Source organism: Protopterus annectens, chromosome 4.part1 (genome assembly GCF_019279795.1).
Source record: "Protopterus annectens isolate FY-2018-M chromosome 4.part1, PAN1.0, whole genome shotgun sequence".
Classification (NCBI taxonomy): Eukaryota; Metazoa; Chordata; order Ceratodontiformes; family Protopteridae; genus Protopterus; species Protopterus annectens.
Window position 1 is genome coordinate 890,255,545 of NC_056734.1, and position 27,054 is coordinate 890,282,598.

Here is a 27,054-nt window from a genome sequence, read left to right on the forward strand (position 1 = left end):
TGTTTGCCATGGGTTGCCACCTTATCATATGGTCATTGTTGGACACTTGCGGGACACAAAGCGGTGTTTACAGGCCAACACATGGCCACGGTCAGTACACAGGTAGCACATGCTTTTATCCTCACTACATACCTATTGTTGTGTGACTTTGGATACTTATCATATTGCTTGTAACATTTAAGTTTCTTACGTACAGGCATAACTATTAAATACGACTGTTACATTATATATGGGACATATTTATGTCCTACCATCTCGGACATTTGCCCTTTGTACTGTTTTATGTCAGGACACACCTGCCCAGGGTGGGGATGTCCCTCCTACTGTGGTACAGGTAGTAACCATATGCCTACGTCTAGCTATACCCACACCTACCATACTGGTCTGCCTCTGACTTGGCACCGACATACACATGTTGCGGACACACACACACATTACAGTCACACAGAAACGCACACGGCACCCTCGACGCACACTTACACAGACTACGGCACTCACAGACTCAGTTGAACACAGGACCTACATGGACCGCGACACCGTCAGCGGTGACTAACCGTCCCTTCATATCATCATACTATTACTCGCGGATGTACTGTTCCGGTACTGTGTTCTATCAGTCTTTCAGCCTCGTGGTTACGCATGTCGGTATGTTACACATTCCATGGTTGGCGGTATCCTATTTATTTGTACCTCCATGATGTTATGAATGTCGTTGGACTATCATATTTGCAGATATCGCTGAATCCATCTACATCACCATATATCCCTCTACTGCCCTTTCTATCTGTATCATATATATGCATATGTGTACACATATATATATATATATATATATATCTATATATATATCTATCTATATATATATATATATATATATATATATCTATATATATATATATATATATATATATATATATATATATATATATATATATATATATATATATATATATATATATATCTGGCGGGGAACGTGACAGGCACACAGCACCACCATATGCTGTAAGACTCATGTACTGTTCAGGTGGTGGCATTCCATGTTGCACTGGCTGTTGTGTTTACAATGTTTGAGGGCTGCCTATGTAGGAGTCACACATTGGGCCACCTATACATTACAATTTACAGGTGGTCATGTTTGTGTGCCATCCATTTTACTGTGTGTGCAGGTGGAGAGGTGTCAGTCCATAGGGGCCTACACTGTCAGAGTATGTGCTATACGTTCCCTCTTTGCCAAGGCGTAGGCATATTGGGCACGCCTCCGTCTGCCTACTGGGGCTGGCACAGTGTGTTCATGGTCTGAATCACTCTGTGCCTGTACTGGCCTTGGCAATTGCGGTAGGCTATGAGGGCCTTCACCATTTTGTCCCTGCTGCAGCTGCTTCCACAGGATCATATTATGTAGCATGGCACATGCTATGACGATGTGGGCACACATGCTTGGAGAGTACTGCAAGGCTCCACCAGATGTATCCAAGCACTGGAACCGTGATTTCAGCATCCCGAACACACGCTCTATGATGATTCTGGTTTGTGCGTGTGCCTCATTATGGCATTCTTGCATGGGTGTGTGTGCATTTCTGATGGGAGTCATCATCCACGGCTCCAGTGCATAGCCAGCATCCCCCACGAGATGGCCATGTGGGATGTCCCCCCTGACAAATACCTGATACAGCTGTGAGGCATGCCAGATATGGGAGTCATGGTAGCTTCCAGGGCTGCCAGCACACACATCCATGATAATGCCCTGGGCATTGCACATGACCTGGCAGTTGATGGAGTGGAATCCCTTGCGGTTTATGTAGCACATACCCTGCTCACCAGGTGGTGACTTGATTTGTATGTGCATGCAGTCTATCGCACCCAGTACCTCCCGGTATTGTGCCACACGGTGGAAGTGACGCATATTGCTGGCCAACTCCTCCTGAGTTCTGGGGAAGTATATCTGCTCATTAGCATGTGGTAACATGGCATCCAGGAACTGGTGTAGTACCCTGGATGCTGATGCCTGTGAGATACCCATTATATCTCCAGTTGGCCTTTGAAAGGTACCTGTGGCCAGTATTCGCAGGCTTACACATACCTTCATGTCCACTGGTATGGGTTCCCCTCTGTTGTTTCTGGTTCTCAGGCGTGGCCGGCACAGCTCCACTATTTGCTGTAAGATGTCCCTGTCCACCCTGTAACGCTCTACTATCTCCAGGTCATGTAGCCCCTGGTAAGTTACTCTTGGTCTGAACACTCTCCTTCTCCTCCGAGGCCTGCGGTGGTTGTCGGCATCATCCTCAACAACACCGTCAGTCTCTGACACATGCTGATGAATCACAGCTATGGCAGCTCCCAACGTGTACATTTTAAAAGTTCCCTGTGTGTTTACACCTATGGTGCAGTGTTTGGGAATACACAGGTGTGTGTTGGGTGCTTACACACTTTATACTATTGTGCTGTGAACACCGATGATGTCATAGGGTGTGTATGTACATTCGTAGCTACAGGTTACGTTATGTGTTTTACTGCCGGAACTACTATTGTGGTGCCTTTGGTGTTGAATTACATTTTCCTGCCGTGGATTACCTCTTGACCTTCCCTTTACATTTCTGCGCATTGCACCTACCATTTTCTGGCATGCATCCTGCAGCCTACTTTCATTTGTGCTTTCCTGGACCTGGCGTATCTTGCGTTATGTGTGCTACTGCTGGTCTGCTGTCGGTTTGCTTTGCTCTGCTGTGTCAGGTCTCCTATCTTTGCAATCCAATACCTCCCCTCCTTTATTTGCATTCACATGCCTCCCCTATCCTGTTTTGCAGGTTTCTGCAAGTGGACTTGTCAGCTGCCGTCGATTGGCCTTCGTGGGTTGATTGGTGTTGATTGCTCATTAGTACTCCAATTACCCTACTTCCGCATTTCCTTCTTTTCTTCCCCTGTCCTTCCTGTTTATGCTATTGTTTGCGGCGCATGCGTCTGATTACTGGGTTTTGGGCACGTTTTCATCCTCGTACACATGCGCTTTTGGCCACCATGTGTGCTCTCAGCTAAACGATTCCTCCCCACCCCTGTCCTGCAGCTTTGCTTAGCAACGGACAGGCCAGATTTGCAATGCTCCAATGTGCTTAGTGCTACGGTGGCACACCCCTCTGCTGATGTCATGTATCTCCTCTGAGCCACTCCTCGGTGTTATACTGCTGCGCCGTATGGTACAACCTTCATCCGGCGGGACATTTGCGATTCAGTATTATCTGCCTCATTTGCATGGCATTGACTACTAATTCATAGTTACCGCGCAGAACACTATCGCAAGCCCTTAGCAACCCTTGCACCTTGGTTGTGGTGTTCCATGCCTACCATTGTGTATTATGCTGTAAACCTGATTTCTATTACGTTGCGATTTTATGACATTTTTATATTATTTCTTTATGTTACAGCTTCCGCACACATGCCCTGCGGTTCTGCTGTGCGTTACTGTGGACATGACATTAAATGTTGTTATTTACGCATTGTGCATCTTTTCTTATGCCATTGGCTGCGTATTTCGCCATTGGCATATGTTCACGTTGTGATACCTGGGTCTGGCCCTCTTCCATAGCTCCCATGTTATGTTTGGGAAAATGTAAACCATGTTTTTTGGTTTACATTTCCGTGGGCTTACGCTATGCCTGCACCACTTCATGAATCGCTATATGCCTTCATTTGCATGGTGCAACACTGCACAAGGGGTAATTTGCATACCTACGCCGGGGGCTGCGCAGATGTGGCGTACGCCGGTAGTGCATGTGGAACTGGATCATACCTGAATCACTCGACGGCCATATTTGGCGTTATAACGCCTACGCTATGCGTGCGCCTAGTGCAAGCTTCATGAATCCCAGGGATTATTTTTGTCTTGTATTTATTTTGTATGCGAGAAGATTTTCGTCGCACATAGGTGATAGACTGTTGATGTTTGTGCTGTCAATCTTTTATGGTTAGCGTTATGACATTGACATTTAGGTATGTTAATTATAGTCACTACACCCATATATATATATATATATATACATATAGATATATATATATATATATATATATATATATATATATATATATATGTATATATGGGTCCCCTTCACATTGTCAACACTTCAAAATGCCGAAATTCATATAGCTGAGACCATATGATCGATATTTGAAATGCAAACAATGCGGAACCGGCATCTCCGTATAGTGCAGAATGGAAATATTTCCATTCCTGCACTCTAGTGCAATCTCGGAGTTGGTATACTTAAATTACAGGGAGTGTGGAGGACGGAGCCCCCCGGGGGGGATGCAGAGGGGCTTGCCCCCTTGCTAGCTGTGTTTAGGTAAGTGTTTGTTGTTTTTTTATTTTGGCTTTCATATGTTTGACATTTCAAATGTCGATCATATGGTCTCGGCCATATGAATTTCAGCATTGTGAAGTGTTAAACATATGAAGTAGATCCGTATAAATATATATATATATATATATATATATATATATATATATATATATATATATAAACACACACACACACACACACACACACACACACATCACAAAATATGCCTATTTGAGTGTTATTTTTTTCAGAAACTGCTATATATATGACTATCTTGCAAAAACATATTATTGCACCTATAGACAAATCTTTCCTAGAGTTAGACAGTACATCAGATTAGGAAATAATTGCTTAATATTGGGGTATGTTGGATGGCAGCAGCAAAATGCACTGGATAAGCAGTATCACACTGCTGCTGACCAGATCTGTAGACATAATATTTTAGTGTCACACAAAGTGAAACAGGAAAGCTCTGATTGGCATGATTTCTGCTTATTTGGAAAACATAGCACTAAAGCTAAAGAAATCTCTATAATAAGCATTTATCAATGCCAAATGTTAATTTTCACTGATGATAAACTTTTAACAGTACCATATTAACTGACTATTTTACTATTAACTGATTATTTTCACTATAACTAAGAGCTTAGCGCTTGCCAGCTCTTAGTCTGAAGCACTACCACTCATGTTTTATGCGAGTTCGCTGCCTATTACCTGATTGGTTTACTATTATCCCCTCAATTCAGATATATAATAATCAGTATCAATAAAACATATTTTTGCTGCATATACGCAGTGCTGTCCCGTTGACTCTTTTCCCAGAGTTGCTTTACTCCCAGTTTTTAGTAATTTAATCCTGTTGCTAGTGTTACACGGGCTCCTCAGCGAGTACCCTAACTATTTTCAAAAGTCTCTGCCCTCTTATCCAATTGCACTGTACCTTACTCCAACCTCCGTACCACTACCTGAACAGCTTGCTTCTTTTCCTTTTTGAATTGTTTCTGATAACTGTTTATAACTGTGACATTTTATGCCCTATTTGTCCTATTTTCTTTTCTCTCCTCTCAGCTATCCTACTGGCCTAATACTAATTTTTGTCTCTGTTTGTTTTTATCTTACAGCTTGCCCATCTTTTCTATTTTGGGTGCCTCCTCCAACTTGCCCACTGTAGAGCAAATAACTGTGCCCTATCTGCCTGTTCACTCTGAAAAATAGTATGTATGTGTGCCAGTTTTCTGTAATGTTTTTTTTTTTAATATTTAATAACTCCTGCATATTTTCTCTTATATTAGATACATAGTCCTTTATTAACTGTGGCGAGCACACCAGCAGTCTCTCACCGACGTACTCCCTAACCTGCTTTCCCCTTTAGTGAATATTTTCAGTAGTCAGGATAGCCACTAGGTGGCAGTATCTACCATATAACGTGTACTTTTCCTATTCTTTGTAAAATAAAACAAAAAAGAAGTAAACTTCAACATTAGCTCCAGGGACTTGTCACTGTTCCTTTCTGTTTACTTGCTAGTTCCAGATTGAGTTTCTAATTGTGACCATATTCCAAATTAAAACATACTTACCTTTGTTTTTTCCAGTAGCCCTAGGTGCAAAAACAAAACACAAAATGTCTGTGCCACTGATTGGTTTCTGAACTTCTACTCTTCATTACTCCTTCTTGGCTCTGCCGACTCCATTCACCCTTGGGCACACTCTGCTCCCCTACCCTGCCCCCAAATTCCACCCGGTCCCCAGCACCTGTACCTTTATAGCCACATAACCACTCCCATCCCTAAATTACCCTATCACAAGCAAACCCCACCCTTAATCACCTGTCCTATCTCATACCTCCTTCTCTAATCTAACAACCTCTCCTCTACACCAATCTCATCCCACCTCTAACTACTAACTACATTTGCTTTTACCAACTCCTCCCACTCTTCCAAAACACAGCCATACTCAATGCACAACCTCCAAACAAGAAATGCTAATCAAACCCTCACTAGCTTTAATCATCATATGCCTCCCCCTTCTCCTCACCTACTTTCATTATCTAACCCCTCTTACTCACATTTGGCACTCCCCCCCCCTTACATACCCATATCTCTCCTCACCTCTTCTATCTTAATGACACTTACTTATCTAACAGAAAACTTATCCCTACCATATCTAAAACTGTCTCCATCCCTCACACCCCTAACCAACATTGCTTCTTCCTCCATAATCCCAACTCTAAATTCTCCAAACAACTTTCCTCCCTCCTATTCTGACTGATCTCTATCCTCCTCTGTGGTGACATTCACCCAAACCCTGGTCCCTCACCCAAGCAGAACACTAGCTTACCCTCGCCATCCTCCTCCTCTCAGCACAAGTCTCTAATATTTGCTACAATAAATGCCCAACATTTATGCAACAAGGTTACTAACTTTCATGTCTGGCTCACCCACAACAAACCAGACATTTTAGCTATCTCAGAAACATTGCTAATACCTCACATTAAGGATACAGAAATTACTCCGCCCAGTTTTAGAATTATAAGAAATGACAGAGTCAAAATGAAAGGTAGTGGAGTAGCCCTAGTCTATTCTTCCTCCCTAATGGTTACTCCCTATACAAAGCCCATACCCCAGTTTTCTACAGTTGAACTAACCCTGGTCCTCCTAAAGATAAATAACAACAAAAGCATATGTACAGTTGCCCTTTACACCCCCCCCCCCCCAAGAAACAATATCCCCATTCTTGAGAATATTCTCTCTTGGATCTCAACTAACATGCAAAATGAGATTATACTCCTTGGTGACACTAATATTAACTGGTCCTCTGTAAACTCTCCCACAGCCTCACAAAATATAAATCTGTATAAATTTACCCAAGTAATCAATTCTCCAACTAGACCTGCTAAATATACTATCTCGGGAACTATTCTAGACTGGATACTAGTTTCCCCTCCCCATAGTATCTCTGATAGAGGTACCATACCTGACCCACTTACTGACCATCTCTCTGCCTTTGCATGACGTACACCTCTTTCTCTCCACTCATACCATAACTATATCACAGATGTTCCCTCAAAAATTTCAATGCTCAAACCTTCTTTAATGCCTTAAAACTTAACAACTGGAACTCTTTAAAAACCCTCTCTCTAGACGACACTGTTTCCTACTTCAATTCAGAATTCCTTAACCTGCTCAACAGCTTTGCTCTCCTTAGGTCTAAAAGGGTCAAAGCCAAAACTGCCCCATGGCTAACCAAAGAGGCAGTCTCCCTCATGTACCTCCACAATAAATTGTGGAAACTGTCCCAAAAACATAAGGCTCCCGATAACTTGGCCGACTACAGACAACTCTGAAACAGAGTAAAAAAACAAGTAAATTGCCATGGACTGAAAAACCTATTACTCAAAATTACAAAATAATAATAAATCAAACCCTAAAAATTTCTGGAGCAGCATTTCTAACCTGCTTCATTCTGCTAAAAAAGATAATCCTTGCCCTGATCCTACTTCTTCTGATCTCTCCTTAGCTACGCAATTTAACTCATTCTTTATTGCCTCAATAGCTAAACTTACCACAATCTTCCCTAAAAATATTTCAGGCAAATTCCCATCTCCCCCATCAATCCCAACTCACTCTAATTCTAACCCTACTCAGCACCCCCCTTTCTTATTCAAACCTATTCCTACTACTACCATAAAAACTCCTTCAAAAATTAAAACCATGCTCAAATTCCCCAGATGAGCTTCCCTCTAACTTTCTTAAGCAAGCTGCCAATGGCATAGCTCTACCTATCTCCATCCTAATAAACCATTCCATTCAGGAAGCTTATGTACATCTGCTCTGGAAAAATAGCCTTCATTATTCCCCTCCACAAGGGAAACAATACAGAAATCTCTAATTTCCATCCAATAGCCATCCTATCTCCCATCTCTAAAATTCCTGAAAAATGCATCCACCTACAAATCCTTCCCTTTCTACTAGACAATCAACTACTTACCCCAATACAACATGGCTTCAGACCTGAGCATAGCACAACTGCAGCCCTCTTTTCCTTCCTTGAAACCATCAGCCACGCTCGTGACTTCAACATTGTATCAACCCTCCTCCTGGATTTCTCCAAAGCCTTTGATAAAGCTTCACATAAACTTCTCCTGTCCAAGCTATCCTATCTGAATCGTCCTCATCCTCCATCAACTGGTTTTCCAGCTAACTTGCAAACCGCCAGCAAGCCGTCAAATGGAAAAATTCCACCTCTTCCTTCATACTAACACAGGTGTCCCACAAGGCTCTATACTAAGCCCATTACTGTTCAACATCTTTATTAACGACTTCCATCACTGCATCCCTAATGCTAAACTGGTCCAATATGCCGATGATTTCACGATAATCTGTTTCGCCAAAACCCTTCCAACACTCATGAAACTCAAGAAGTTTTCTCCTGCACCGAGTCCTGGATGCTTAATAATCACCTTGCTCTCAACCCTTCAAAAATTAATATCATGTTATTTATCCCTTCTAAATCTTCCAAAATTGATAAGAACTCTTTTTCAATAATGAGCCAAAACTCAACCCCACTTGAAATAGTTCCCCACTCTAAACTTCTAGGAGTACTCATTGATGACCAATTAAAATTTGACATCCACCTACAAACAATTATTAGGAAAACTCATCAAAAACTGGGCATGCTTTATCGCCACAATCATTATCTTACCCCTTCAACCAAACAAACCGTCTCTACTACCTATCTCCTCCCCTCCATTCTGTATGGCACCCCTCTCCTTACCAGTCTTCAATCCTCCCTAAAGTCCAAACTAGCTTCCTGCTACAACAAAATCACCATGTTTGCTACCGGATCCAAATACTCTTCCAACCATTGCAAAGCTTTCACTCCTTGAACTGATCAGAACTCCCAAACTATCTTTCCTATAGACAACTCTCCACTGCCCATAAACTCATCTTCCAACCTTCAAATTGTCCCTCACTCTCCTCCACCCTCCAAATACATCAGCCCAGAAGACTACTTAGGTCCAGCAACCAGAACCGCCTGGAAGTGCCCAAGCCCACACAAAGTCCAGGAACACTTCTATTATCTTTCTCACTAGCACGACTATGGAATTTCCTTCCCCACACATTTGTACCACACATAATCTCTCCTCCTTTAAGAACCTTCTCCACTCTCACCTCTCTTCTTGCTGGGAATGCTCCTTTTCCCATCCCACATACATTCTCTATTATTTCCCTATTTCTTCCCTATGAAACTATACTCCAGCTGGTTTTCCATTATTGACTACTGTTGTTATTTGTCTATGACCTAAGAATACTCCATAACAACACTCCTCTCAAAGTTTTCCTCATCCACTTTGCTATTGCCTTGTTTTTCATTATCATAAATATAAATTTCAAACATTTTAACTCTTTATCGTGACATCATTTTAGAATTGTCTTATTGTTGATTTTTATTGCAAACTGTATATTCACTTTCTTTTGATTTATATTGTACAACTGCATTTGAATATACTGTGATTTTTATCGAAAACTGTATCTGGAGCTTTTCTCCCCGGGCCTCCATTGAAAATGGGCTCATTTTAGACCCAGTGGACTTTCCCGGTAAAAATAACTAAATAAATAAATAAATAAATAAATAAAGAATGTATCAATGATGCTGAGGAGGGATGCTGGGTACATTGGGAAAAGGATGCTAAGGATGAAGCTGCCAGGTAAGAGGAAAAGAGGAAGGCCTAAGATAAGGTTTATGGATGTGGTTAGAGAGGTTAGAGAGGACATGCAGGTGGTTGGTGTGACAGAGCAAGATGCAGAGGACAGGAAAAAATGGAAACAGGTGATCCGCTGTGGCGACCCCTAACCGGGAAAAGCCTAAAGAAGAAGAATCAATGATGCACGTTGTTTTGCAGAGTATTAATAATGCTATGTTAGCATGTTGTGGTAGAGAATGTGTTGTGGAGTGTACTGCCATACTGAGCTACAAGTAAGGAAAAGGTAGACTAAAACATTGTAGTACATTGCTGTTTTAATTTACTTTTAAGGATTGTTAATTAGTGCATGCTAATGAAGTATGGACACAACTATATGAGTACTTTTTCTAGCACAGCAATGTATAACTATAATTAATGAACAAATAATTTTTAATTCACATAATATTGGGTCTATTTTACCTTATCAAATGTCCAAATTGTCAAAACCCATATGGATGACAATTCAGTTTGTTAATAAACTAAAATAGACCCAAACAACATGCACAAAGAACACAAACAATGTCTTAGTAGGGGCAAGCTCCCCTACACCCTTGTCATGGGGGGGATATGTCCCCACACCCCCTGCAAATTATTTATTCCAACACCGAGATCACACTACTGTGGGGGAAAAGGGCAAATTCCTTGACCCTACTGCACCCCAATCTCAGTCAGAATGATCCGATGAACCAAATTGTTGACCATATGGGGTTTGACAACTTGGAGGCAGTAAATAAAATAAGGTAGGCCTGTAATATTTATGCCATATATTCTGTTGTTGCGTACTACACTTCCTTTTGTTTTAGTACTGAATGTCAAATTTGACAAAGACATTTCACAAATAAACAACATTGTTCCAGTAGCAATGCATAGGAAGGGAATCTTTAAAAAAAGTTGTGCTGTTCTTCTGGTACTATGCATTAAAGGTGAATGGCTTGATATCAGTTCATCAGCACTCACACTGACAAAGAAACAAAACAATACACCATACCATTAACATGAGCAAAATAAAAAAAAAAAGTGCTTTTGCACAACCCTGCTTCTCATCCTTATGCTATGTTATTGATTTAATTGTAATGTATTTGATGAAACAGTGAATCATTTAACTAAATAAAAGAGACAATTTCCTTTTCAGTGAAATACAAAGAAAACCTACTGTTTATTGCCTACCAGGTGATCAACACCCACTCTTACGACTGTCACTGGAAGTTCACCAGAATTTTGCACTATGGTAGTTAGACATAGGCAAGAGTCAGAAGGTGAATCTTTTATTTTTATTATTTCTTTCCTTTTCTCTGAGTCTGTGCAGTCTTAGAATTGATCTGCATATGTATACACACACACACACACACACACACACACACACACACACACACACACACACACACGCACACACACACACACACACACACACACACACACACACACACACACACACACACACACACATATGCACATATATGTCTATATCTATATCTATCTACATATCTTTCTATCTGTATATACCTATATCTATCTATCTATATATATATATATATATATATATATATATATATATATATATATATATATATATATATATATATATGTGTGTATGTGTGTGTGTGTGTGTTTGTGGTTTTCATTAGTTTGGTCAATCGTGGCTTAGCTCGACCTGTGTATTGTCCCACTTTGGTCAGCACTATCTATGTTCAACAGTTATGCAGTAAAGGAAACTCTCCATGGAAGGCGAATGTGCCCCTTTTCTGGGGATTTTGCAATACTAGAGTTAGTATACAGCTAGCAATGGGGTGCAGGTCTCCCCTGCACAAACACTGTTTTCTGCATGCATGTTTCAAGGAGTAAGCATGGAGCATTTGCAGGTGTCAAAGTTTTTTGATTCAATGTTATGCTGTGGATATTAACCCCGTCAGAGTACTTTATCAGAAAAAAACTTGTCTATACAATAGTCATCTCATTATAAAACAAACAATTGCAGATACAAGCAAAACACAACCTTGCATTAAAGTACTTTTCAGGGAGCAATCCCAACACCATCCAATGTTTGGGCTGTATCAGCTCTATGGTCACACAACTGCCATGAAAGGGAATAAGCTCAAAAACAAAATCTATTCTTGTATGTTTCTAGACCAAATAGCAGAAACTGATCAAAAGTAAAGGCAAGTAATTTGATCAACAAACTGCTAAACTGCTTAATTGACCAACTGACCTACACTCACACACATACACACACACACACACACACACACACACACACACACACACACACACACACACACACACAAACACACACACACACACATGTATATATATATATATATATATATATATATATATATATATATATATATATATACATATAGATCTACATTGTAATCACAAAATACCAAAATGTTGAACTTCATAACAGTGAGACGAAAACTGCGAAAAAATTATATCCTGAAACCTTACAAGATCAAGTCTTGAAATATCAAAAAACATAACATAAACATAACCTACTTCCCACTCACCAATAAAAAGCACACCAACAAACAAAACAAGCAACAGCCTACTCCTCTATCCCCCTACAAATTAAATATATCAGCTCCGAGATTGCACCACCACCAAGAAAACTGTAAATACACAGTTATGCCCTGCATGATTTAATTTCTTAATTTCAATTGATTTAATTTCTTAATTTCAACACAATGCCACCTATATAGATAAATAATGTAGTTTGTCAACATATCACTGTTCACAATAAAAACAAAGACATATTGTCACTTACATACTCAGATTTACATAGCAGAGTTACCATCAACTTAAAACAATTGAACTTTCACTTCCAAACCCTAAAATACACCATACCTACAATAAGCTTCACTATATGACAATGTAACAGCTTGCCATAGCTATTTTTGACAAACTACTACCCCCTAAAGGAGCACTATCCAATTTAGATCTACACTACGGAAAACTTACTTACATTTCAAAAATCTCAGATTCGACAATCTACACTTTCAAAAAATTACGTTTTCAGGACTTTTGTCTCGCTATTTTGAAGTTCAACATTTTGGTATTTTGTGATTACAAAGTAGACCCATATATGCATATATATATATATATATATATATATATATATATATATATATATATATATATATATATATACATAAAATAGGGATGTGGGGTTTGGGCTTGCTTCCATGTTCTGGTGTGCAAAAATTTGTTTTTAGATGTTTTTGCTAAGAATAATCATATACCAATTAAAAGAAACAGAATTATTAATAGTACATCCCAATAAACATCTCCCTACATGAATGACCTACAGGCAAAATGAAACAGAGTGCTAACATCAGTACGTGTTTACAACCACCTACAGTGCAGACAGGTATTACAATGCAATACTCTGAAAATTATTTGCACGCAAAAAATGTACGTTAATTTCAGTCAGTACTCCTCCTAGTATGAGAACCTCTGAATACCTCCATAATTCATTAGTGCTGTTATATTACTCTACACAGCACCCTAGTATGAGAACCTCTGAATACCTCCATAATTCATTAGTGCTATTATATTACTCTACACAGCACCCACTGTCAGTGAGAATCATGCAAAAACAATTGAACATCTGTGTGCACATCAGTACAATCATATTATCACACACACTAAAAATAGAAAACTTATCTTTCCTGTGTCTTCTGTATAGTGGAAATCCAGAAAAAGCACTGTATAAGTTCATTAGAAAGTGCACAGGGTGCAGCTTTCTATTGGAATTTATAGCTAAAACATATCAAAAGATCTAGGGGGGGTGCCCTAGTGAAAACAGATTTTTGATAGAATTTGGAAAACTGAACTGATGTGATCTTACATAGTAAGGACGGTTATATTCTGTCAACCTTTCTTGCATGTTCATCAAATGATGTTGATATATTCGTTTGCATATATATTGACTATAACGTTTCAACATCAGTCATGATACAACAGCATAGTACTCTGTAGCCTGGACTCAGAAAGGTTTTGCCTGAGATAAGTGATTACTCCCAGCTTTACGCCCGTACTCCTAGCGATAAGCCCTTACTCGCAGTGGTAAACCCTTACTCCCAGTGGTAAGCCCACCTTACTCCCAGCGGTAAGCCCTTATTCCCAGTGGTAAGCCCTTACTACCAGTAGTGAGCCCTTACTCCCAGTGGTAAGCCTGTTTTACTGCTGGTAGTACTTGTTTCTGTTTCTTAGTCAGCCCTTCCCCACTACCTATGGCGAAGAGGTGCAGCAGCACATGGCGCTGTATCTCTAGCCTACTACAGATGCTAATGTGTTATTCTGGGAGAGCAAAACATGGTAGTCATGTGCACTTCAACTGAAAGGCCTGGGGAAAGTGCTTTACACATCCGAGTGAGGCCTAGAAATGCTTTGCTGTATAAATCCTTACTGCCAGTCAAAATAATTAACTCAGCTAAAAGTTTGCATTCACCTGTTGCTTTCAATTGGTGAGATCTCATTAGAGGTAAGTACCAAGGAGGTTTAGCAGATAGCTAGTGTGTGTGTGTGTGTGTGTGTGTGTGTGTGTGTGTGTGTGTGTGTGTGTGTGTGTGTGTGTGTGTGTGTGTGTGTATGTGTGGTGTGGTGACACAATTATTCATTTCAGAACATAATCTATGTTGGGAAAGTCTAAACAATGGTACAAGAAGACTGAAATAAAATAAAAAAGGAATTTTATTTTTTATTAGTCCTAGCATTTGGTCAAAGTGCTAGGAGAATGAAAGGGTTGCTTAGTAATGTTTAATGTATTGGAAAATTTGTTTAATGATCTGTCTGAAAAATATGGCAATTGCACACTGCCCTCCCCTCCAGAGAAGCATTGAGTCTATATTCTGTTGCTGTTACACATGTGAAAACCAGGAGAAAAAAGGAATGAAAAAAAGTATAATTGAAAAGACAGACCTTGTGATTCATTAACTAAGCCTACACAATTGTTCATATTAGTGCAGTTAACAGCAGTGCCCATTGAATCTGCAAGCTGCTACAGACACTTGCACATTTCGCAGCATCTATTTTTGGCCATTGAAAGTATTAGCAGCCATGAAAAGGTGCATGGAAGCTTGAATACACAATGTAAACAAAAGGTGTTGCCTGCAGGCAAACCTAGTCAGCGAGCACACGTGGACAACATAATACAAGGCAAGGGCAACTTTAATGAAAGAATTAAGATGCATAGGGAAGTTAAACAGGGAAATTGTATTCAGATATAAGGGATCAGTGCACAAACAAGAAACAGGGGAAGCTAAACAGGGAAACTTTACTTTGGTAAGAAGGGTGATTATTGCATGAAAAGTGTTTTGGTCAGAAGTAATTATTCATATTGATGTACTAAAAATAAGCCTGTTCACTGTACAAACCCATGTATATAAATAAAAATGGAAATACTGTCAAATGATGTGAGAAGGACACAAAGCAACAGGGTAACAAAGAGGACTAAATGTGAAATGTGTATCAAATGGTGATTTCAGATATCAATTAGCAAAGACAGTAGTAGATGTATTAGTGTATAACTTATTGCATTATCAGATGCGTATACAGAAATCGATCTGTTGTAGACAATAGTATGCTGTAAATTTCAAGTTCATCATAAATAAACACATATAAATGAACCCTACAGCTGTTGTATCAGGCACTTTAGAAACGGACATTTCTGTTCTATTTATCGGCACTTGTAACCATAGAAAGGTTATTGCACATTTAAACATATGTATTAGCCAAGCGTGTGTTATATATTAATGTAAATGATAAAAATAAGTATAAATATATGGCTGCCACTACACGTTTTGTGGTATGGTCAATAATACTTGTGTCCTTCACATGACTAAATTGAAAATGCCTAGCCAGACATGTGTGGCAGGTGTATTGAAATCTATACTGTGGGAGTGACAGCAATAAATTAAATCCACATGATTAATGTTACAACACACATGCAGGTTAAAGAGTTCTGAGGCTGGAATTGCCTCATGTATTTAGGAAGCAATACTGATGGTTGCTATGGCTGTGCACACACATGTGACAATGTGGAAATCTGGAGAAGAATCATGATCACCCATTCAATTAATCCAATGATAGTATTAAGGGATGAAATAAACCATTTTTACGCAATCTGCATGTCGTCAATGGTAGAAGATTAATGAGTATTAGTGCATGCTGTGTTTATATGTAGAAAAATACTGAAAGACATGACACGTACATAGGTACCACATTCAACAGGACATAAACAGAAGAATGATCTAATATGCATATTACCTTTTGTCTAATTATAGCAAATGTGACATACGTACCTACTCAATGAGTCATGCTAAAATGGCATATGTGAAAATGTACAAACATCAAGGTGTAAGTCAAGTATCGTCCATCCTCTGAAAAATGGGTTGTGTGTCTCTAATGTCATGGGTTGTGTGTCTCTGAATGTCATGATGTATGTCATTGGGTCTACTTTGTACTATCAAAATGTCACTTACCTGAATGTCACATCCACAAAAATGTTATTCTAACAAAAGCCAAGATCACCGGAGTTTTACTCAGGAAAACTAATCACTTGGCCACCACAAAAAAACAAATGAACAGAAGCACATCAAACCCACCCAAGAGGGGGCTTCACCCCCACACCCCACCTGTATGGATGGCTGTGCCCCCTACACACTCTCTCACTAAATATACCAAATCCAAGATCGCACTATAGAAGCAAAGTTCACGATGGTGTCCAAGTGGTTAGTTTCTCAGAGTAAAACTCTGGTGATCTGAGTTTTCATTAAAATAAAGTTTTCAGCAAAGTTGTCTCATAGATGTGACTTTTGGGTAAGTGAAGTTTTGATAATAACATTTAGACCCATATCATCATGTCTAGGATGTATTTCTCTGTATTTTAAAAATGTATAGGTAGCCCACAGAAGACATGGGCAAAATAAAAGGTTATGCCAGCCGTATTGCATGAAGACATCGGCTATTGAGAAAAAATAGCAACTGTCAGGCTACAATTGTTTGTGACTATGATGCATTTGTGTTAATGTAACTGTAGAAACAGTAACCTGATCTCTACCACGATGCAGTAATGTATCACTTGAAATGCTTTTAAATGTCCAAAAAGCAGTTGAATAAATAGCACAATTGTGGTTAAAAGTCCATGAAGCAGCCAAGTAAACGTAACATAAGTATAAAAGACTCCTTTAATCCATAAAATCCATAAAACAGTGGGTAACGGTAAGCGCTTTCGCGTGGGTGCAACCACGCTTCCTCAGACAAAGAAAAAACCCCACATACACAGTTTAAATATCAAAAGTTGAAGGCTTAATTGTTTCAATTAAGCTATTTAGCAATGAATGCTTTAAAGAAAAAGAGCAAGAATAATCCAGCTAGCATCTATATAACATACTTATAATATAGATTTAAAACACAAGGCAAATTGTTCCAAATCGTACATGACTACTAACTTTCAGATCCAGTAAACGTTTCCAATATCATGTCATTTGTAAACACTAGATTACAACAACAATAACTAAAACTAGATGCAGGAGTGAATGTCAATTACAAGTTGACGTAAAACTGAAGAAATCAATTAAAGTACTGCTGAAACATTTTTTCTTTTCGGTCTCCAAGTCCAGCTTTGTGAAGCTAAATTCCGGATCACTGGCAGTAAAGTAAAGATTTCAGTAAGCAGAAAACATTTCTACAACAAATACATTAGATTAGCAGACATATAATTTTAGTTAGCCAAAAATGACAAATTAGCGGCAATAAAATATTACCAAAAGCCGACAACTTAAAGCACAGCTGAAGTCAAAGTCACTTTTACAAATCTAACTGCTGAACTATAAATATAAACAATGTAAGCTAAATAAGCTAACAAACTGACAAAACATAAGCGTGCTGGCTGACTAAAACCTTATGCATAAAACATTTGAATAGAACTATAATTACGGCATACCACTGCAGAATATAATTTCAATGCTGTTAAGGGCGGAAGTTTATAGTGCAACCGCCACTTAAACTGAGCATCTAACTAACGTCCGGAAAAGGAGTTAAGCAATAAATCCAAAGTAATAAATGGCGGATAAATAATGATTGAAATGAAATATAAAAATAAAAATACCTAACACTTAATTTATATCTAAAAAGTTTTTTTACCTAAACAATTTTTTGATGTATATATAGGTTTTTTAAAAATAAATGATATATTATTATTATGATATGAAGATTGTACATATATATGTATGCTAAAGATATAAAATATCATTGTATAAAGTAATAAAAAAAGTGTAATAATAAAATAATAAAATAAAATGAAAATGAATTGTTAAAAATGCTTCATGGATAGTGTATATACAAACATAAATGAACATGAAAATTGATATAAATAAATGAATAAGGGTAATATCAATAACTGTAAATTCTAAAGCCTAACTATGAACTATATGACTATTAAATAATATATAACATGTAATAAGATATATCATGTAAAAAACTTTTAAATTTTAAGTAGATTAAATTATTTCTCTTTCTTTAATATAACTTATAGCAACAAAATTTATGTTTAAAATTATATTTAAATTATTTATATTTAAATTATTTATATTTAAATTATTTAAATTATTTAAATTATTTAAAATATTTAGATTATTTAAATTATTTAAGGTAATATCTATATCTATTATCTATTAATACCATTATAGCCTAAAGAGGTCAAAAGATCTATATGTATATTTATAATAAAAAACATATATATACATGTATGTGTATAATAAAAATTTTTTTAAAGTATGTACTGATGACTATAACTTTCCAACTTTAGGGAAGTGTGTAAAAAATGTATAAAAAATGTATATAAAGGAATGTGCAAAAATACAATAAAACATAATATATGAAAATATAAGCTATTTAACAAAAAAACATATATAAATATAAATATATACAGTTTAATTTATTAATTCATTTGTCAGCTATAAATAGTATTCAAATTTGTTACTAAAGAGTATAGAAATCTGTAAGAAATATATGAACATGTTATAAAGTATTATAGACTTCCAGTTATACAACATTTACCATTATTTTAACGTTTCCTAATGTTCAGAATAGGCTTAATGGACACAAAAGTATTGAGACCAGGAAAATTATGCGCATTAAACTTCAATATCCACCTAAGCTCTGCTAAGGCTAAACTATTAGAGTCATCTCCCCCTCTAACATTTAAATGCACCAATTCTAATACTCTAAAAACAAATGTATGGTCTCTATGGTCTTTTATATGTTGTGCTAAGGCATTTGTATCTGATACTTTCTTAATTTCATATAAGTGATTATAGATACGATCAGCTAGCCTTCTTTTCGTGAGGCCTATATAGAAAGCAGTGCATTTTGTACACGTAGCTAAGTAGACCAGATTTTTTGAGCTACAAGTAGCTGGTGTATTAAAACAAAAGGTAAAATCCAAGGAAGGATGAGTAAATATTATATCAGTGCAGATGTTAATGCATCTATTACATTTGCCACAGGGAACTGTTCCTGTATTCAATGTAGTGTCTCTCAGTATTGATTTATTATCCTTACACAATAGCTGCTTCATATTGGGGCAGTTTTTATAAACAAAGGTGGGATGGATACCTACTAAACTAGATATTAACGTATCAGTTATTAAAATGTTCCAATTTCTGCATATGACTCTTTCCAGACTCTTTACATCACTGGTGTACTTCGTGATATATGGAATCCTAGATAGTTTTCTTGAACTTTTAGGCCTGTAAAAGTTGGGCTTCTTAGGTGGATATAAGTCTGACTCTGATGGATACAGAATTTCATTTTTAATAGTGTCAACTAGTTTAAAATCATAACCTCTATTAAGAAAAAGAAGTTCCATTTTATTGATTTCTTGTTCAAGGGTTACTCTGTCATGACACAATCTAGTCAATCTAATGAACTGACTCTTGACAATGCCAGGAAATGTGTGCCTTGGGTGCATACTATTGAATTGAAGTAGTGTATTTGCCCAAGTTGGCTTTCTAAAGATGGAAGAAACTACTTTACCATGTTCGTTAATAGTCAGAGAGACATCCAAGAAATTTACACTTTCCTTAGAGGCTTCCATTGTGAACCTTAGATATGTGGTGGTTGTTTCTAACAACTGCAAGAATGGTTTAAACTCAGCTAAAGTACCTTCCCAAATTAGAAGGACGTCATCCACAAACCGTCTGTAGAATATAACATTTTCAAATAAAATGTTATTGAAAAGGAATTCCTTTTCCCAGTTTAATACTACCAGGTTTGCGTAGGTATTTGCACATGGGGTGCCCATGGCTACACCCCATGTTTGCAAATATGATTGACCATCAAAATTGAAGATATTATTATTTAGTACTAAGTCGAGTAATTGACAAATCAAAATTATTTTATCATTTGAGAAATTAGTATCTCTGACTAATAGTTCTCTTATAGCCTCCAGACCCAAGTCATTGGGAATGGAGGTAAAGAGATTTTTTACGTCAAGAGTTATAAGCAGATACTCCTTATTCATGATGTCAAGAGTCAAACTATTCAGATTATCTAACAAATGATAAGTGTCTTTTAAAATAGTTGAGACTCCATCCACTATGGGCCTGAGAAATTTCTCTAAGACAGTCGAGATTGTAGCAGTAACCCAGTTGCTACCTGAAACAATAGGCCTAAGGGGTAAAGGTTTAACTTGTTTATGTATTTTGGGTAGGCCTTTTATTATTGGAACAGTTGGAAATTCTATAAATAAGTAACTATAAAGTTCTGGCGTTATCTGCCTACACATAAGCAAGTCATGTAAAGTAGCATGCACATTTGACACTATGGAATTAATATCTTTTTGAGAAATATTTCTATAAGTGTCTTCATCAGATAGCATATTAAGCATTAATAAAGTGTAATCAGCCTTGTTCATAATGATAGTACCACCTCCTTTGTCAGCAGGTCTAAAGATTAAATCTGGAACTTGTTTAAATTTCTTAAGTGAGTCCATTTCTTTAGTGGTTAGATTTACATATGCTATCTTATTTTTATGACTAGAAAACAAGACATAAAAATCCTTTTCACAGGCTTTTAAAAAGCATTCAAGGTTCGGACATAAAGGGGGGGAAAAATTACTTTTACATTTCAGAGTCATGGGGTCAACATACTTTGAGTCACTTTTTTGTTCAGTTGAATCTTTTTTAAAAACATTTTTAGGGCTACAGACCTACAAAAGACACGTAAATCACATAATACATCAGTCAATCTACTGCATTGAGCAGGAATGAAATTGAGGCCCTTATTGATTAAACTAGCATCAAATGAGTCCATAACATAATCAGATAAATTAACAAAAAGGTCAGTCACATTCTTTGTCTCCTTGTCACTCCATACTTCTCTTCTGACATTTTCCGCTTTCTGGGGCCTCTGCTTTGTGAACGTCCTCTCCCTTGAAATTTCTGTTTTATCGGGTAGGGTAAAAAACGACCTACTTCTTGAGTGTTTTTGGATCTAGCCCCTAGTTGATTAGGTCGATGTGTATCAGCAAATGCTTGCTGATTTGGTGGAGGGGTAGCAGAAGATCCTGTGAAGTTTTTTTGGCATTTGTGTTAATGTAAACAATGATATGACTTGTGTCACACCACACATGCTGACTGGAATGAGTGTTTTAAAATACAGATTTGAATGCAGTATATTGTAGTTGATATATACATCCCTGAAGTGAGGCTTGTGAAGGACAAGATTAAGAACTGTGTGACAGTACAGTGATGCACAGCACACCCAGTGAAGCATTAACGTGTGTTACAAAGTGACCCATTGTACATTTACATTGCACATACACCAAATGTACACTGTCCTGAGATAAATGTTATTTTTCACCTGTAGGTCACTAACTCCACTCTGCAGATATCTCCAAAGCCACAATTAGAGAAGATAATTCAATTAAGTCCCGAACAAGAACAAGAAATAATCTCATGACATTCTGTAATTAAAGTTCCCTTTGTTACATGGGGAACATATTTTACATCATTATACTGGGCATGCTCACAAGGAATTTCAACAAAGAGTACTATAACTTCAACTAAACAACACAAACACACAAGAAAATCTCATAAAATAGCCCCACTCATAATTTCGGATGATTTTGCAGCATGCTACACATTAAGAACTGTTATGGAAGCCCTCATGCCCTATAAAGCACTAGAGTGTGAAGAAAATAATTATAGTAATACATAAATGTTTGTATTAAAGACATGCAATACAGAGCATTATTATTTAGAATTTAAGTAGCACCTGTGAGCAATCAGTGACATACTCAGCATTTGCATCTCGACAGACTCAAATACATGCCAGGGCAGATCCCTGAGAGATGTGTATCATCCATTGACACCACAAAAAACAGGCATATTGGTAGTGTCATGAAGAACACCCTTTAAGGGATTACATCAGTCTCCTATTGTAGTGTGTGAGACCTTAAAAATGTTGCCCTCTGAGTGTGCCTTTCTGTGCCTAAACCACTCTTGTCTGAAACACTTACCCAACAGACAGACAGATGTTTGCTGATTCAAACCCCTGACAATCATTCTTTACACTCTAAAGAGCTGTGTATTGACTGTGGCTACCACAGGAGATAGTATGGGAGTTTGTTATAAATAACAGCAATCGAGGTATGAATTAAGAAAGAGCTTTTGATGTTAATGTATTCAATAACAGCTTGTTACAATGAAGAAAAGGAGCTATCTATGTTAATATTCACAGAACTGTGAACAGTCCAATATCGTTGTTGCTTAGACAAGCCACAATTTTCCATCTACATAGTTGTTTTTTACAACCACATAGTCCCAGATTGAAACCACAGGGTGGTCTATGTATGCTATTAAAGTCAGTACTAACTGCTTGTATCACAGGAGCACTCACAACACAACAGTCACAGAACACTTTTTGCACTGCCATGAAATATACAAATGTGTTGAAAGTTGTTTATCCAACATAAAATGGATATAGCTAGCTCGATGCAATGGTGGCTGTCTCACATTGCTACACAACACAAAATAACTGCCTTTTTAGAACTGAACAGCTGCCTGTGTAAGTGTTTTAATCATACTCACCACAGTGGAGCTTTTTAACAGAACTTTGAGACACCACCTATGTTAAGTCATTACATCATATGATTGTGTTGCAAACCAGTTGTTTGAGGGAAAAGGAATGGTGAGGCCTCTCCCACTGCAATTCTACTAATTACAGCTGTGGTGGATGTAATTCATGCATAGCAATGTACTGACACACAATTGTTATTCACTGCAGGTTTTAAATATCTACCTATGCAATCCCAGAAGCTACATGATATTGTAAAGACAGGACATGCCATGGGAGAAGTTTTACTATATTTGAGAGATATATGTGTATTTGAAGCCATTATATCATGTTATTGCTGCAAGGCATATCTGTGCTTGAAACTTAGTTAAAACACTGGTGCAATCTGTCTTGTCGCAGGGTATTGCATGATGCTATGTATACCCAAACCTGAGATGAATAGTGCAGTTGTCACTGGGACAGTAGAACCCCAGTCATGTGGAATGTGTAAATAATCACATATTCAAATCCAGGGGTTACTAAAGCAACAACCTATAGAGCATTGTCTCAATTTCTTAAGCCAGAAGAGAAGCCTTACTATTAATATTTTAAATGGCTAATTTTATCAAATTTCATCATTATAGTTAAACAAAGCATTTGTCTCTAAAAATGAACAGAATTTCTTGTAAGAAGAGTCTCCAGCTATACATATATATGACATGCACCTGTTTTACAGTATAGTGTTTTGATGACAATCACACTTGTGAAACAACAAATTGACAACTAAGAATTCATGACTGTTAATCTTGGGATGACTGTATGCAAACATAAATCATTTGCTATGTGATTTTCACTTATCTTGTCTCATAACTTGAATGCAAACTAATAATTTATGTCATTTTCACTTATATTGTTTCATGACTTGACAATGTGCAGTGCAAATACAATCAGAAAGGTCAAAAATATGACAGTTCACAGCTGATTACTACTGTTAACATATGTGTGAAAAGGTTCCACACCATTGTACATCATTTCTAAGTATAAATGTTGGGAGTGCCACCATAACTTTACAAAATGATGTATTCAGGCAACATCATACTAAAATCCACATATGTTGAGTATAACACTTCATTAAAGCATGCAGAAGTTCTATAATCCACTCACATATTTTTTTTAATTTTCTCCATGAAGCACAATGCTGATAAGCTCATTTGTGTGGCTGATGGCAAAGAAATAGCACATGTGAAATCATGCCTTGAGGCATTTAACTTAGAACTGGAATTGGCAGTATTTTATGTGGCCCTGTGACAGTATCTGTGCAAATACAGAGTATAGACATAGAAACTGTTAAGAATCTAATGAAATCCAGAACAGATACGTGTTATGTTAATGTTTCATGTGTTATAATTTGGATGAAGAAGGGGCAGGATAGTGAAAACATGGTGAGGACATATGGAAGACGGTAATAGGTTAATAATATATGCAGCACGCACTTAAACACATACTATTAAGAAGTGAAAACATTATCTAATTGTATGACATATGTCAGGATTTGAACCCTTGACAGTACAAAATAAAAGTGTGAAGACCACAGTGGAAAGCCAAAAAAACAAGAAAAAATACCAAATCCGCCAGCAGAGACAATAATTCAAGTGGCAATGTGAAAAGCTTCTTTATTCCAAATTGACGTAACAAGACTGCAGAAATAAAAGACAAGCGCTTTTGCCCGGATCCTTACAGGCTTTATCAAGTCAGAAACAATGGCACCTTAAGTATAGGCTCTGTCCTCAAACTCAGAAGGGCCAGACTGTAAACAAATAATTTTTTACACTTTTAATCCTCCCTCTCCCTCTTTCATTGCCTACCCCTCCCCTTCCCCCTCCCCCTCCCTTCTGTTGTCCCCTTTTCTTTTACCGCTCTCCTACTCTTCCTTGCAACATCTATTCATTTCACTATGCAATATTTCATTACTGAGATGAACTAAAAATGAGAAATGACAGCAGGTTTAGAAGCCAATTAATAAAAGTAATTAAACTTGCCATGGTTGTCATCCACACATTTTCACAGGGATGTTTAAACACCTAAACTTGCTTCAACATTATGCACTTTGCACTTTATGATGCACTTAGATAAAATTTTCTTAAACCATGAACTGTACTCATGCACGAAAAACGCAAATTCATAGTACTGCATATCAATTTTAAATCTATATGTTTTTAAATAACAATACTTGCTCCCAATGTTTTTAAACCATTTTTAATGAATGTCTATAATTAGAAAATTTGTTTGAAACAAATGTGGTTGTTAAAGATGACATGTGATCAATTAAGAACTCTATATAAGCAGTTGCCTAGGACTTCACATTGTTTCTGACTTGATAAAGCCTGGAAGGATCCGAGCGAAAGCGCTTGTCTTTTATTCCTACAAAATAAAAGTGTACACATTGAAGGATTATCTCAGCTCACGAAATAGGAAGTCATACTTTCTTAAACTAAAATCACACACTTGCAGGGACTGTGACAACAGAGTGAAGCAATGAAATTGTAGGCATCAGGCTTCATCAAAGTGATGACAATTGTAACATCCAATAAGGTGCATATTATATCCAACAGCTTAATAAGTAAATTACAGTAACTGTCACACAGTACTACTGTCAGTCTGTACTTGTATAGCACTACAAGAATAAGCACATTTGTATGATGTGAAACGTGTTACTGCGGTCAGAATTAAAATCTTCAGCTTTTGCCATATGAAGTGAAATGCCATTTAATGACAGCATTGCTGCGCTATGCTAAGCTTCATGCATAAGCTGAGGACAACAAATGTGGGTAACAGAGATTGAAAGACAGGGATAGAGACAGAAAAAGAGTTTTGCTTATGGGCCTTGTTCTGTACAAGAAGCTGTTCTCAACAGGGAGCAAGCAGATTACTAGAGCAGCAGGATAAAGGTGGGTTAGTAAAATATGCAGCCAACAGTTATACACTTCAGTCATATAAAACACATCCAATAACACTATACAATAAGCAATACACAGACCTGAGTTTTATCTCAGCACACCACATATGAACTCCCACTTCACAAATTTATAGTCTGACAATAAATTGAAGCAAATGAGAATTAATGCATTAGTCTTCATTGAACTCATAACAATTGTAAAAAGGTGTATATTACATCCAGTAGACTAATAAATATACAAGAGTAAAATGTGATGTGACAGAAGGAGGGAACTGAGAGATAGCTGAAGACAGGGACAGAGACAGACCATTTTTTCTGGGCCATTTCTGAACATCTGTGTGGTGTATTACTGTTATGTTTTTCCTGATAATTAATCTCTCAAACTATGTACAATCAAGTGTTTTCAATCTAGATCAAGAAGTGGTGGGAGAGTGGAACCATGATAAGGACATAAGGGAGATAGTGGTGGGTTATTAACATATGTGGCACACAGTTGCACACGTTATTAATATGGAAAAACATTACAAAATTGTATGACATACTTCTGGATCCAAACCGTTGATTGCAAAATACCAGTGTACACATTGGAGGATTATCTCAGTTAACCAAGTAGGAATTTATACTTCAGTCAGTTTAAATTGCACATTGTATGGGACACTGACAATAGGTAGAAGAAAGAGAGTATGTAGACAGCTGCCTTCATAAACAGTTATATCAAGTATAACATCCCTATCCAGCAGCCTAACTGATATGGAAGAGTAACTGTATCACACTTTATTTCTTTTAGTCATTTTCTATAACACAGTAGACTTAAGCATATTTGCATGAAGCTAACTGTGCTAATGCATACTATGGCAAAAACTCATAAGATTTTGCCATAACACATGAAATGTCATTTACTGTCAGGATTGCTGCTCAGTGCCAGGCATTGCATAAATGCTGAGGACTCAGTCTAATAACACAGA

At 37.4% G+C, this 27,054-nt stretch overlaps 1 protein-coding gene across 2 annotated transcripts in view; it reads left to right on the forward strand.

Moving 5' to 3' along the window:
- The window catches only part of VWA5B2 (von Willebrand factor A domain containing 5B2), a 1,682,718-nt gene that overhangs the window by 121,145 nt on the left and 1,534,519 nt on the right, over positions 1-27,054 (forward strand). The window lies entirely within an intron of this gene.